Source organism: Hypanus sabinus, chromosome 20 (genome assembly GCF_030144855.1).
Source record: "Hypanus sabinus isolate sHypSab1 chromosome 20, sHypSab1.hap1, whole genome shotgun sequence".
Taxonomy (NCBI): domain Eukaryota; kingdom Metazoa; phylum Chordata; class Chondrichthyes; order Myliobatiformes; family Dasyatidae; genus Hypanus; species Hypanus sabinus.
The window spans coordinates 26,067,967-26,083,953 of NC_082725.1; positions in this window are offsets into that span (position 1 = coordinate 26,067,967).

The following is a 15,987-nucleotide window of genomic DNA, read 5'->3' on the forward strand; positions in this document are numbered from 1 at the left end:
ATCACAACTTTATGTTTCTTGCAACAGTCTGTGGTCTCCTTACAAATTTGCTCCTCTAAATCCCATTGATTGGTGGATGGATTATAATATAATTCCATTAATGTAGTCATACTTTTCTCGTTCCTTAGTTCACCCATATAGCCTCACTAGAAAAGTTCTGCAGCCTGTCTTGCTTAAGTATTGCTCTGGCATTTCCCCTGACTCATAATGCTAGCCCTCTCCCTTTAATTCCTACCACCCTGTCACATTTAAAACAATTGAACCTTGGAACATTGAGCAGTCAGTCCTGCCCCTCCTGCAACCAAGTCTCATTAACAGCTACAAAGTCATAATTCCTCGTGCTGACCCATGCCCTAAGCTCATCCACTTTTCCTACTCCTGACTTTGTTTACTGTATAGGCTTAACACCATGCTTTTCCACAGCCACTCTGCCCTCTGGTCTGGCACTCTGGTTTCCATCCCCCGCAATTCTTGTATCAATACCACCCCTACCCCCATGCAGCACTAGCAAACCTTGTAGCATTGAAGTGGATGGGCTACTCAAGCAGAAGACTACACTGGGTTCCATTACCTCGTGAAGAGGCCACTGAGTGTAAATACTTCTATTAAGCATGTTTTACTAAAATTTAGAGACAAATCAACATGGTGGCTTGACATTAGTTTTACGATCTATCTTCTGAAACATACATTCCTGCTGAAATAGGCAATAATAAGTATTTCGGATAATGGAAATTGGGTAGATGCAGCTGGTATGAATAGCATGTTAGCTTTTTTTAAATTAATCGAGCAATAATTACAAAAGACAATTTACAGAACAATGATGCCGAATTTCCTTGGCACTGTTTCTTGCCCGCACCCACCACTTACTTTCAAGCTCAGTCCTCACATCTCCACCTCACATCAAACTCTGATAAACATGTTCTTAGCTTGAATGGATTATATTAAAACATCAGGAATTGGAGCAGGAGTAGGCCGTCTGGCCTGCTGAGCCTCCTTCACCATTCAATAAGAACATGGCTAATCTGGCTGTAGACTCAACTCTATCTAACCGTGTATTGTGTATTTAATGAGGTAGCCTCTACCACTTCCCTAGGGAAGTGAATTCCGTAGGTTCACTGCTCTCTGGTAAAAGCAGTTTCTTCTCATCACTATCTAAATCTATTTCCCTGAATCTTGAAGCTACGTTCCCCAGTTCTCATCTCAATTACTAATGGAAACAACTTTTCTGCTTCCATCTTATCTATTCCTTCGATAATTTTATGTTTCTATAAGATCCCCTCTTATTTTTTCTGAATTTCAGCAGGTATTATCCCAGACAATTCATTCTCTCCTCATAGGTTATCCCTTCATCTCCAGAATCAAGCTGGTAAACCTACCCCAAAGCCAGGATATCTTTCCTCAAGTACAGACATCAGAATTGCACACAGTACCCTAGGTCAGCTTTACTAGTCCACTGCACAGTTGCTGCTCTTAAATTCAATCTCTGTAGCAATGAAAGTCAACATTCCACTGACCTTCTTGATGAACTGTTGCACCTGCAAACCAGCCTTTTGCAATTCATACACAAACACTTCCAAGTCCCTCTGCACAGCACCATACTGCCATCTTTTACCATTTAAATAATGATTTGATGCTTATTTTTCCTGGTGGATGACTCCACATTTACCAGCATTGTACACCATCTGTCAAACCCTCACCCTCTAACTTAGCCTATCTATATCTCTCTGCAGACTCTCTGCATTCTCTTCACAATTTTCTTTTCTGTTCAATTTAGAATCATCAGCAAACTTAGATATGCTACACTTGGTTCCCTCTTCTAAATTGTTAATGCAGATCGTAAACAGTTGCAGGCCTAGCACCAATCGCTGTGAAATTCCAATCACCAGTGACCACAACTAAAGAAACCTTTCAGCATTTTGCCTTCTATTGGCAAACCAATACTCTATCCATGCTAATTGTTCTTCCCCACCCCAGCCCCAATTCATACATCCTTAAGTTATGGTTAATTCCGTTATGTGGCACGGTATTGAATGTTTTCTGGAAATCAAAATATACTACTTTGCCTGTTCCCCTCTACCCACCTCATAAGTTTATCGAACAGGACCTGCTTATTATGTTGCATCTGTCTGATTCTACAACTTCTGTCCAGAGGTCTTTCTATTTCTTTACTAATAATAACTTCAAACATTTTCCTGACTGCAGACATTAAGCTAACTGGCCAATTGATACCTATGTTTGCCACAGTGATTGACATTCTCTGACTTCCAATCTGCCAGGCCCTATCCTGAGTCCAGGGAATTCTCACAATCATAACTTCCAGCATTTATTTCTGTACCCTAGGACGCAGCCCCTCAGGACAAGTATACCTGTCCACTGTTAGGCCCACTAGTATGCTCATCATTAATGTTTTTGTCACAGTAATTGTATTGAGATCATAATCTCCCATCACATCTATAAATCCATAACATTGCTCTTGGGCATGTTAGGCATGTTAGGCATTTCTGAAGACAGAAATATATAGTTGTTCAAAGCCTTGGCCATTTCCTTATTCCCAATAGTTCCCCTTCCCATTTTCCAAGGAATTACCTTCACTTTAGTTGCCCTTTTCCACGTTATATAACTATAAACATTTTTACTACTTATTTTTATATTTTGTGCTAGCTTATTTTTTATAATCTATCTGACATTTCTTTCTTACTTGCTTTGTGGATCTTTGTTGCTTCTTAAAGTTTTCCCAATCTTCCATTTTCCCACAACTCTTGGCCATTTTCTGTGCTTGAGCTTTTAATTTGTTCCCTTCTTCTATTTTGTTAGTTATCCAAGTAACTAACTACCGGTACTGTCCTTGCCTTTAACCAGATTATACCATGTTGATTACCATGGAAAATCTCTTTGAAAGTCTTTCAGAGTTCCTCAACAGCCCCAGCATATAGTCTATGTTCCCAGTGAATGCTAACCAGCTCCTTCCTTATCCCATTGTAGCCTCCCTTATTTAGGCATAATGCACTGCTTTTAGGTTGAACTTCTGCACACTCCAATTGTATGGGAAATCCGATCATTCTTTCCAGGAAGATTCCCAACTAAAATACAATTAATTTTACCTGTCATATCACACAGGAACAGATCTAACGTAGCAATTTTCCTTGTAGATTGTCTAATATAGTGTTCACAAAAGCTACTAAAGATGTATTATGTCAGGTCCTCCTCAAGGCTACCTCAACAAACATGATTCACCCAATCTATGTGCAAGTTAGTCTCCCATGAGAAATGCACAATGTATTGATTCCTCAATCAAAACTTCTTCCTGGAAATCAGATACAACCTGCTCAGTGTCCATTTATAAATTTCACTGAAGTGCCAACTGGTAAGGCCACACACCAGGGCAACCTACCTCATTTTAAAATGATTTCAAAGTTGGTAATAACAAATTAAAACATTTAAAATTGAGTTACTTAAAACCATATGCTATAAATTATCTGGTACTTGCTTCTCTCTTTTGCAATTTCATCAGCCCAGTAAAATGAATGGAAGTACTGAAGGCTGAACATTCCCAGAACAGAGAACATAGAACAGTACAGAACAGGAACAGACCCTTCAGGCTATAATGTTGTGGCAATCGAATAGCCAACTAATCTCCTCTGCCTACACAATGTCCATATCCTTCCACTTTCCTCACTTTCATGGACCTATCTAAATGTCTCTTAAAAATCTCTAACATAATCTGCCTGTACCACCACCCCAAGCAGCACATTACAGCACTCACTACTCTCTGCGTAAAATATTTACCCTTCACATTTCCTTTGAAATGACCCTCTCTCACATTAAATGCATGCCCTCTGGTATTAGACATTCAACCATGAGAAAAAGATATTGTTTGTCTTCTCAATCTATGCCTCTCATAACCTTGTAAACCTCCATCAGATCTTCCCCCTCAGCCTCAGCTGCTCCAGAGTACAGAACCAAAGCTTTTCCAAACTTTCATGATCAACACACGTGCTCTAATCCAGGCATCATCCTGTTAAATCGCTTCTAAACCTGCTCCAAAGCCATTCCTTCCTATAATGGAAACTATATAGAATATTCCAGATGCACAAATGGCAGATTCAAGTGGAAGATTCCCATTGAAAGTGCTGGGAAATTAGAGAAAATTGGTACTCCACTCTTGGATTTCATAAGAGTATCTTCTGTCAATGCGAGCATGACAATGACGGTGGGAATTACCCACTCGGAGGCTTGGGATTTCAGTGCAAAACATTTTTGTGCTCAATTTGGACATGTGCATGAAGTTAGGTCAATGTGCTTGGCCTCAAATATTTAACTGTGGCGACCCACTTCCTGGCACACTCGAACCAGCTCACAAATAGCCAGTGCGCCGGCACAAAGGCCAGTCCCAAAAGGGCGCCAGTAGGGCGGGATGAGGTAGGCTTTAAAGCAAGGCTGTGAAGATCGAATAAAATCATCTTTGATTGCAGTTTACCGACTCCGTGTCATTATTTTAGCACTGTGTGTAGCACACCACTACAATTGGTGACCCTGATGGTCCAAACGATTTTGGACCGGAGATGACCAATGCTGCATCTGTTCATGCGGTTTCGTTGAAACTGCCAAGCTTCTGGACGCTACGACCTCAGCTATGGTTCCAGCAAGCAGAAGCCCAATTCCACGTTCGGCAGATAACCTCAGAGGACACCCGTTACTACTACGTGGTGAGCTCCCTCGACCAGGACACAGCGGCCCAGGTTGCGGAGTACATACAGTCTCCCCCGGCGGACAGCAAGTACATGGAATTCAAAGCCCTGCTCCCAAGGACTTTTGGACTCTCACGGCGCAAGCGAGCTGCCTGTTTACTGCACCTGGATGGCTTGGGAGACTGACCTCCATTGGCTTTAATGAATGAGATGTTGTCTCTGGCCGGCGGACACAAACCCTGCCTCATGTTTGAGCAGGCATTCCTGGAGCAGCTGCCTGAGGACGTACGCCCGCTGCTGTCCGACGCGGATTTCAGCGACCCCTGGAAGGTGGCAACCCGGGCGGACTTGCTGTGGAACGCCAAGAAGGTGAGTGGGGCGTCCATCGCACAGATCACCCGGCCACGCTTCCAGCAGCAAACCAGTCCAGGCCCGGCCACAGAGCCCGCTAACCCCAGAGGCAGGGGTGGGGAGCCCAACGAACAATGGTGTTTCTACCACCAGCGGTGGGGCGCAGAAGCCCGCCGTTGTCGCCCGCCCTGGCAGTTCCTGGGAAACGCAAGGGCCAGCCGCCGCTGATGGCTTCGGCGGCTGGCCTTCGGGATAGCCTCCTGTATGTGTGGGACAAGCAGTCAGGACACCGTTTTTTGGTCGACACCAGTGCTGAGATCAGCGTCTTACCTCCGTCGAGTTACGACACCCACAACAGGGCACCGGGTCCCCCCCCTGAGGGCCGTGAACGGCAGCACGGTAAGGACCTATGGCACCCGTCAGGTGCAGCTACAGTTTGGCTCCAGCCAGTTCACGTGGGACTTTACACTGGCCGCCGTAGCCCAACCGCTTCTGGGTGCGGATTTTTTGCGGGCTCACAGCCTACTGGTCGACCTGCCCAGGAAGAGACTGGTCCACGCCGAGACCTTTCAGACGTTCTCCCTGGGTGCAGCCCAGTTGCCAGCCCCTCACCTCGACTCCATCACGCTGTCCGACAACGACTTCATCAGGGTCCTGGCGGATTTCCCATCGGTTCTGACACCGCAGTTCATGGCAGCCATGTCCCGACAGAGCGTACAGCACCACATCCCGACCCAGGGACCACCCCTCCACGCCCGTGCTCGGCGGCTTCCCCCGGACAAGCTCCGACTGGTGAAGGAGGAGTTCAAGAGGATGGAGGAATTGGGGATCTTCCGGCGGTCCGACAGCCCATGGGCCTCCCCCCGGCACATGGTGCCCAAAACGACAGGGGGCTGGAGACCGTGCGGCGACTACCGCAGGCTGAACGAGGCTACCACACCGGACCGCTACCCTGTGCCACACAATCAGGACTTTGCAGCAAACCTGCACGGCGCACGGATCTTCTCCAAGGTAGACCTTGTCCGGGGATACCATCAAATCCCAATGCATCTGGACGACGTCCCCAAAACGGCACTCATCACCCCGTTCGACCTTTTCGAGTTCCTCCGCATGCCGTTCGGCCTGAAGAATGCCGCACAGACATTCCAGCGGTTAATGGACGTGGTGGGACGCGACCTGGACTTCGCATTCATCTATTTGGACGACATCCTCATAGCCAGCAGCAGTCGTCAGGAGCATCTGTCCCACCTCCGTCAACTCTACGCCCGACTGAGTGAATACGGCCTAACAATCAACCCGGCCAAATGCCAGTTCGGGCTCGACACCATTGATTTCCTGGGCCACAGGATTACTAAAGACGGGGCAACCCCTCTGCCCGCTAAGGTCGATGCCGTCCGCCAGCTCTCCCGACCCACCACGATCAAAGGCCTTCAGGAGTTCGTAGGTATGGTCAATTTCTACCACTGCTTCCTCCCTTCAGCTGCCCGAATCATGCGCCCCCGTTCGCCCTGCTGTCGGGTCTGAGCAAGGACATTACCTGGGACGAGGAGTCCGCCGCCGCTTTCATTCAAACGAAGGAAGCCTTGGCGAATGCCGCGATGCTAGTGCACCCCAGAATGGACGTCCCTACCGCCCTCACAGTGGACGCATCTAACACGGCAGTCGGTGGGGTGCTGGAGCAACTCATCGCAGGTCGCTGGCAACCCCTGGCATTTTTCAGCAAACACCTGCGGCCACCCGAGCTCAAATACATTGCTTTCGACCGGGAACTGTTGGTGCTATACCTGGCAATCCGGCATTTCAGGTACTTCTTGGAAGGTAGGCCTTTCACCGCGTTCACGGACCACAAACTGCTTACCTTTACATTCACGAAGGTGTCTGATCCCTGGTCGTCCCGCCAGCAGCGCCATCTGTCCTACATCTCTGAATACACGATGGATGTCCGGCACGTCTCGGGTAAGGACAATGTCATGGCGGACGTGATCTCTCACCCTAACATTCATGCCCTTTCCCAAGGGGTAGACTTTGAGGTGCTGGCAGAGGCACAGCAGGCAGACAAGGAGATCCCGAGTTACAGAACTACAGTCTCCGGTTTGCAGCTCCAGGACCTCCGCGTAGGCTCAGGTGAGAGGACCCTACTCTGTGACATCGCCACCGGCCGGCCCTGTCCCGTCGTCCCGGCACCTTGGCGGCGACTTGTTTTCGACTCCATTCATAACTTGGTGCACCCCTCCATCAGGACAACTGTCTGGATGGTCTCCAGCAGGTTTGTTTGGCACGGACTCCACAAGCAGGTCAGTGACTGGGCCAGAACGTGCATGCACTGCCAGACGGCCAAGGTGCAGTGGCACACCAAAGCTCTGCCGCAGCAGTTCCACCCCACCCACCGGCGTTTCGACCACATTCATGTGGATATCGTGGGCCCCCTGCCAGTGTCGCGTGGAGTGCGGCACCTCCTGACTATCGTGGACCGGTTTACAAGGTGGCCAGAGGCGATCCCACTCACCGACACCACCTCCGAATCTTACACCCGGGCACTGATCGCCACCTGGGTGTCCCGCTTTGGTGTACAGGCCCACATTACCTCCGACAGAGGCGCCCAGTTCACCTCCAGCCTGTGGTCAGCTATGGCCAGCCTTTTGGGGACACAGCTGCACCACACCACTGCCTATCACCCACAGTCGAACGGACTAGCGGAGCGTTTCCACCGTCACCTAAAGTCGGCTCTCATGGCCCGCCTGTGAGGAGCTAACTGGGTGGACGAGCTTCCCTGGGTCCTACTCGGCATCTGCACGGCGCCCAAAGACAATCTGCACGCCTCGTCGGTCGAGTTGGTGTACGGTGCACCCCTGGTCATCCCCGGGGAGTTCATACCAGCCCCAAGGGGGCAAGAGTAAGAACCCGCAGCAGTCCTGGGCAGACTATGCGAGCGGCTCGGTGACCTGGCCCCCATACCCACTTTGCAGCATGGGCAGAACCCGACCTGCGTACCCAAAGACCTGCAGAACTGTAAGTTTGTGTTTTTATGAAGGGGCGGGCACCAGCCACTGCTGCAACAGCCCTACGAGGGGCCATTTATGGTGCTCCTGAACAACGGGTCCACGTTCGTTCTGGACATTGGGGGGAGAGAGGAGGTTTTCACGGTGGACTGACTCAAACCGGCCCATGTGGACCTGGCGCAACCGGTCGAGTTTCTGGCACCGCGGTGCAGAGGCAGACCTCCCAAACCGGGTCCGGCCCAGACGGTGGACATTGGGGAGTGTATCGCTGGTTCTGGGGGGGGGGGGGGGGGGGTTATGTGGCGACCCACTTCCTAGCACACTTGAACCAGCTCACAAATAGCCAGCACGCCGGCACAAAGGCCAGTCCCAAAAGGGCGCCAGTTCTGCTTCACCAACAAAGGGAAAAAGCCTGGGGGGTTTGTGAGTATGTGTCCCTTACAGCATCCACACCCGGGGAGGGTGGGATGAGAGAGGTTTTAAGGCAAGGCTGTGAAGCTCGAATAAAATCATCTTTGATTGCAGTTTACCGACTCCGTGTCGTTATTTTAGTGCTGTGTGTAGCACACCGCTACATAACCATATTTTTAACCACAGCTTCTAAATTTATATAGTTTCCAAATAAGTGAACTTTTTTGTTTCAATGAATAATCTCCACACAGATTGCTATAGACCCTCTCCAAATTCCTGACAATCGTTTTTAAATTCTTCCTATTCTGCTGCCTCTGTGATAGTAGGGTTTAAGTGCAACTTTTCCTATCAGTTTCTAATTTGTTTCCATAGATCTTCTTTCTGGTTCACACATTCCCAGTGACAAAACATCCTTAAGTAAATCATCGTTATTTCAGGAAAATATTATTATGGGCTTAGTGGGATCAGAGGTACAATTGAGTCAAATTATAGCACATAAGTTCCGAGTATTTGTGAGTTCAGAGGTTCAAAGTCCAGTCTTCTAATGCAAAGTTCAAATGTTCAAAAATGATCTAGCTGAAAAGTATTTGAATTTGAATTTATTTAAATCTTAAATCCATCCCACAATATGCTGGAGTAAAAATCTTTGTGTTATGGCTCTGACTCATTGTACAGGCATGTAAATATACGATGGGTGATTGATAAGTTTGTGGTCTGAGGGAGAAGCTGTCAATTTTAGAAAACCTAGCGCATTTGATTTTCAACATAGTCCCTGCCTACATTTACACACTTAGTTCAGCGGTGGTGGAGCATACGGATCTTGGACCTCCAGAATGTGTCCACGGCAGGGGTGATTGATAAGTCTGTAGCCTAGGGTAGAAAGAGATGAGTTAATAACTTCAAACTGAGTTGACCTGCATGTGCATATAACAAAAGCTGTATAACTCATCTCCTTCTACCTTAGGCCACAAACTTATCAATCACCCATCTGTGGACACTTTCTGGAGGTCCAAGATCCGTATGCTCCACGACCGCTGGACTAAGTGTGTAAATGTAGAAGGGGACTATGTTGAAAAATAAATGTGCTAGGTTTTCTAAAATTGGCTCCTTCTACCTTAGGCCACAAATATATCATTCACCCCTTGTTTAAGTCTTGTAGAAAGAAGCTGTCCTATAGCCTGTTGGTCCAGGCTTTAATGCTGTAGTACCATTTGTCAGACGGAAGCAGCTGGAAAAGTTTATGGTTGGGGTGACTGATGTCCCTGATGATCTTTTAGCCCTTCTTCTGTACCTGCTGCTGTAAATGTCCTCAATGGAGAGAAGTTCACATCCACAGATGTACTGGGTTGTCCGTACTACTCTGCAGTGCCCAGCAATCAAGGTTGCTGCAGTTCCCATACAGGTGGTGATATGGCCAGTCAGGATGCTCTCAATGTTGGCCCTGTAGATGTTCTTGAGGATTTGGGGGCTTATGCTGAACTTCTTCAGTCACCGGAGGTGGAAGAGACACCGTTATGCTTTTACTATCACACATCCAGTGTGTACATTCCAGGTGAGATCCACAGTGATGTGTATACCAATGAACTTGAAATTACTCACCTTCTCAACTGCGGACCCATTGATGTTGATTGGAGTGAGCCTGTCCCATTCCTCCTGGAAACCACAATCAGCTCTTTGGTTTTTTGGACATTCGTTATCTTGGGACCACTGTAACAGTGTGGCATCCATTCGTCTGTAGGCTGTCTCGTCACTGCTAGAAATAATGCTGATCAATGTCGGAGGTTTAATCAGTAGATTGGAGCTGTGTGTGGCAGCACAGTCGTGTGTTTAAAAGGAGTAGAGGAGGGGATCAGGACACAACCCTGGGGGGCACCTATGATGAGTTTTTGTGACCTGTGAGTAGCTAAATTAGAGAAGGCCTAGGATTTGTCAGATTCTTCTTCAACAAAATTGAATTTTTTTTCAATTCATTTGAAAGAACACGAACATTCATGACAGGAGAAATTGATGGATGTTCTGAATCCTTTGAGGATTTATATCTGTCATCTCATTTAAATGATTTGAAATGGTAACCTTTGCTAACTTTTGTATTTTAAAATCTATCTTTGAATGCAGTTTTTTGTAATAATGTTAAAGTATTTAATTTTGCTGTGATTTATAATAAATATAATTAGAATTCATCAATAGTGGAAACAATGAAAAAATAGAGTGAGGGCAGAAATTTGTCCTTTGCTGTTTGCATTGAATCTTTGATGAAGTAATCATCAAACTCTGCTGCTGAAAGTCAGTTCCATTGAAGTCAGTTCAGCAGAGTTCAAAGCTTATCTGTTATTACCTTGTGTACCTTGCACACACAGTAAGGAAAAAAAAGTCCTATTGCACTGTTTAAAATGCTATGTACAATTTTCCAGCGTAAATTGTTTATGCAAGAGACAAATGCAAAAAAAAAAGAGACCTCTTAGAAATCTTATTTACAAAGAAACCTTAGAAAATTATACAATTCTGAACAGAGAATCCATCAACCATCCTCACTATTGCTTGCTAGCTTTTGCTCCACCCCTTCTTTTCACCTTTCTATACTGGCTGTCTCCTCTCAATTGTGCAGTTCAGATGAAGGCTTTCGATTTGAGATGTTGACTGCCAATTTCCATAGACATTGCTTTGCTTGCTGATTTCCTCCAGAATCTTGTCATGTAACAGATTCCAAAATTTTCAGTCCCTTATTGTCTGTTTTTCCTGTTCACTGAGTTGAAACTGTAATGTTTTGTAACTCCAAAAACATAAAACTAATTGAATGAAAAACAAGAGAGCCAGGAGATCTGTATCTTAGTTCCATTTTTACTTTAGCAAGATGCGCGCAGGTGACGTGATGACATATGCCATTCACGTACTTTTGCATATAATCCATAATGAATTATTTAAAGAAAGAAGGAATGATTAATGAAACAGTATATTTACACTATTACTCAAATATTACAGAATTATTAACTACACAATACTCCTTCCTGCTTAGCTATAAACACTAACTCAATATAAAATGTCTTATGATTTGTAACTTCAAAACACTAAATTAATTCAAATGAAACTTGAGAGTCCAAAAATATGGGTGTGGTGTGTGTTTATTTTAAATCAGGCACACAGGTATTACACGACAGCATGATGACATATGCAATTAACGTATTTTATATATAACCCACAATTAATTATTTAAATGAACAGAAATGCTTCATCAACACACACACACACACAAGATTAGTCAAATACTAAAAACACAATTGAATGCACCTCAACTTATTGCATATGTATACAATATACTATGTAATACAACTACTATATAGACATCTGCAACATGGTAAATTTTAATTGTCCTATTCAGGACTAAAGATTTAATTGTACGGAGGATTTCTTACTTTTGTGGGATAACATCTTTCCTGTCAAGCGAGGTCACTGTGCTTGGCTGGAGAGACTTGTGGCTGTTAAAACTTCTAAGGCCTCCTTTATAGTGATTGTAGGAATTGACTAGGAGTGCAGGAAGTGGTCCTGATGGTTCTGGATACCTTTCTTCTGGACATGTTGGCATCCTGAACAGTGCAAGGCAAGCTGCTCAGTCTGCTGATCGATCCCAGGCCACAAGAAAATGCTTCGAACCAACACTTTCATTTTGACCATGCCTAAGTGACCAGCATGTAGCTCCTTCCACACCTTAGCTCTTAGCTTGGATGGTACGACAATTCTCAATCCCCATATAGGGCAATTTCCGTGAAGGCCAAGTTCTTACCGGCACTGGTAAAAATGGGGAAACTAGGAAATCTGTTGCACATTCCAGCCATTTTTGGGTGGCCATGCAGACCTGAGAGGAAGGCTTTTGATTTGCTCATGGGAAACTATGTCAAAAGGAGTATCCCCTTTGCAAATTTTTAGGTATTTCTTTTTCCGGGGGTAAACAGAACAATCCATCAGCATTTCCTTGATTAATTGTCCTTTTGAATTCGATCTTGTAATTGTGTTTTCCAAGAAACGGAGCCCATCTCTGCATTTGTGCTGCTGCTGCAGATTGAAAATGGACATTAGTGATTAATGATCATTAATGAGGGTGAACACTCTCCCATACAAGCACTGCTTGAAGCATTTTACACCACAAACCAGACCCAAAGCCTCTCTGTCAATCTGTGCACAATCTTTCTCTGCAATATTAAGGGAACATGACGCAAGGGTACGGTGTGTTCACTTCTGTTACTCATCACATGTGACAGGACTGCACCCATGCCATAAGGTAAGGTTTTACAGGCAAGTTTCACAGGATAATATGGATTATAATGTGTGAGGACAGAGTCTGACGTCACCACTTCTTTTGCCTTTTACAAAGCCCACTCCTGTTGCTTTGTCCATTGCTTGTCTCTTCTCAATCTGTAGCAATGAGTTCAAGGGGTGGTGCACAATAGCCAGGTTTGGTAGGAACCTGTTACATTAACTGAAGAATCATATAGAGGTCTGCTACTATGACATGTCCTTTGGCCTTGGGGCGTCCACCACTGCTTGAATTTTCTCAACACACTTGAGTAATCCTTATGCGTCAATAGTGTGACCATGGTAAGTAATGCTTGGTTTAAAGAATTCACACTTGTTTTGTGCTGTGAGCCAATAATCTTCTAATCTTTCTAACACTGTCTTAAAATTTTGGAGATGTTCCTTGTCATCCTCACTAGTGGCAATGAGTCCTGGGCAGCCTTGCAGCACCTAATCCATTGCTTTCTGTTCAGAGTACAAGGGTAGATGCTACTCCAAAAATAAGCCCATTATGATGATCAATCCTTTTGGGAGTTTAGGGACTCCTTTACCGTCTCCATCTACAGCTAGGACTCAGCTAAGTCCACTTTGCTGAAGCGCTTCATTCCAGAAAGGTTTGCAAAGATAATCTCTATCCTGGGCAGAAGGTACTCAACTATTTTCATTACCGTGTTAATGGTGACCTTAAAATCACCAGAGATGCTGACAGACCCATTCTTCCTGGCTACTGGGACCACTCACATTGCCCATGGACTCCACTCAACTTTGGAAAATTTCCTTCAGCCTCCATGTGATCTAGTCCACTGGCTACTTTTTCAGGAACTGGATAGACTTTGTAAAATTTGGGTGTGTAATTTTTATTTAACACTATTTTACCTTGATATGTTTGAGTTTTCCAATGCCATTCTTGAACACTGCTGCGGTATCATCCAGAACTTTTCTTAATTTACTTTCAGTTGATTTTGTTGCATGCAAATAATGAATAGATCAGTCAGGGCGCTGGAGCAGGGATCCACTCGCAGACCCAGTACCCGGACACAGTGATATTAGTTGAGTAACAAATCCCAAAGTGAAAAGTCGACGTCAAAGTTCAGAGCAATCCAAAAACCGGAGTTGGGAAACAGGCAGAGTCAATATTCAGACGGATGGAGTTCAGATCCTTGTGCTGGAAAGGCTCAGGAAAACTCACTGGCACAATCTGGCAACAAACAGGTGAAAATGCAGGACTAAAATACACTGACCAGTAAACAGAGAGGCAGAGGATAGGTGGAGCACAATGAGACAGAAGTAGCAGCAAAACGGGCAGTAATGAGAAACAGGTGAGAGGAGCTGGAGTAGAGCAGAAGCGGGTACAGGAGCACATGGCAATACAAAACCACAGACTGACAGCTAGGGGAAAAACACACAAAAAGAAAAAGATCAACTACATAGTTCTGTGCCTCGCTCAGCATTATCAGATTTTTCATCAACTGCATGCAGATTTGTCTTCTTTCTGAAACTGCAACTGAGCATTTTACTTTTATCTCTTCCCAGTGCAGTTTATTTGTTTTTCTCTGCCCAATATCCAATTTGTATGTGCCCTACTTTGTTACGTTTTCTGCAAGTTTCACCTTTAATCCTGCCACAGCAGTGGCAGAATTCTTTTGTTGCAATTTTGTTCACACTTACTTTCATTCCTGATTGCCATTTTGGAATGCTTTCTTGTAAGATTCCACAATTAAGCAATCTTTCAGTGCATCAAGCCCATCACTGAACTGGCAATGATCAGACAATTTCAATTTGGTCATGTACGCTGAAATGCACTCCCCTTCTTTGTGATTCTGCTTTACAACAACAATGGTTTCAGTTCCAAATGTTCCTGCATTACTTTCACATTATCAGTACAGCTCATTTTGACAGCTTTGATTCGAGCATTTAATATTCTAAGCAAACTGTGTGCCTTTAAACTCAACGCACTCAGCAAAATTGGCACTCCCTTCTTATTGGCTTTTTCCATTTGCTCCAAAATCATGCTCAATTCACTCAGCAGACATTTGAGTTATTTCCTGTGCATTTGAATGTATCTGTCTTTCTGATGTAGCCTGCCAATTCTGCTTTATTTAATTTTTGACTATTGTTGTCTAGTACTCAGTGTTTATGAACTCATGAATTTATCAGTTTTCTGTTTTTTTTTTAACTCAACATCTACTTTTCCTTCCCGAAGATGCATGTGTTGTGTTGTTTTTTTCACTCAACCATTTCTCACAGCGAACATCTTGAGTTTTGTTTTAAAAATACCTCATCACCAATGTAATGTTTTGTAGCTCCAAAGCATACAATAAATTGAATGAAAAAGGTACGAAGATGATAGATGCTTCTCTTAGTTTTGTTTTAGAGAGATGCATGCATATAATGTGGTGGCATGATGACCCATGCCATTCACGTACTTTTACACAGAACGAGTTATTATTTAAACAAACAAACAATGCTTAATCAAACAATATATTTAAAATATAACTCAAATACTGCTGAAATATTAAATATGCAAGAGACATGTTCCTTCAATTTTATAGATAAGTTCATCTACTCCTAAACTCATTGGGCAAAGACTTAGCTCTCTGGAACACAGGTATATTTCAAAATATTTTACTCATTGGTAGGATATCATTCAGTCCAATGGGATTGTCTGTTGGATCTCTGCTAGCTTCCAGAGTAATCTCATCAGACCCCTGCCCCACTTATTCCTTTGTAACTGTTCTCCCAAATAAAATACTACCATGATTCTCTGATCAGCTGCCAGCACCAGGAAGTAATAAGAAAGAAATATGAAGTTGTCTTGGAATTGTGGGAGGAAATCCACTTGGTCACAGGGTGACCATACAGAGTGATCACACTTGAAATCAGAATTGAATTTGGATCATTGGACCTGGCGGGGAGCTACAGCTTTAATATGGTACTCCCATGGATATCCTGCCTTCCAGGTGACTCTAACACAGAGCCTATCACAGATTGGAGGCTAAGAGGTAGGATTCTGAAAGATATTTACATTCTTTCACTGGCATTAACAGCATCCAAGTTGAAACAAATCCATACTGCTATTTATGCCTGAGATAATCAGAATCAAATTCAGAATCAGAATAAGGTTCATAATTACTAACACATGGTGATTGTTTTTTTTGTTTTGCAGCAGCAATACAGTGAAATACTTTAGGAAATTTATTTTTAGTATGTTTTTATTGTAACTATCATTTTACCAACACCTCACAAAATAT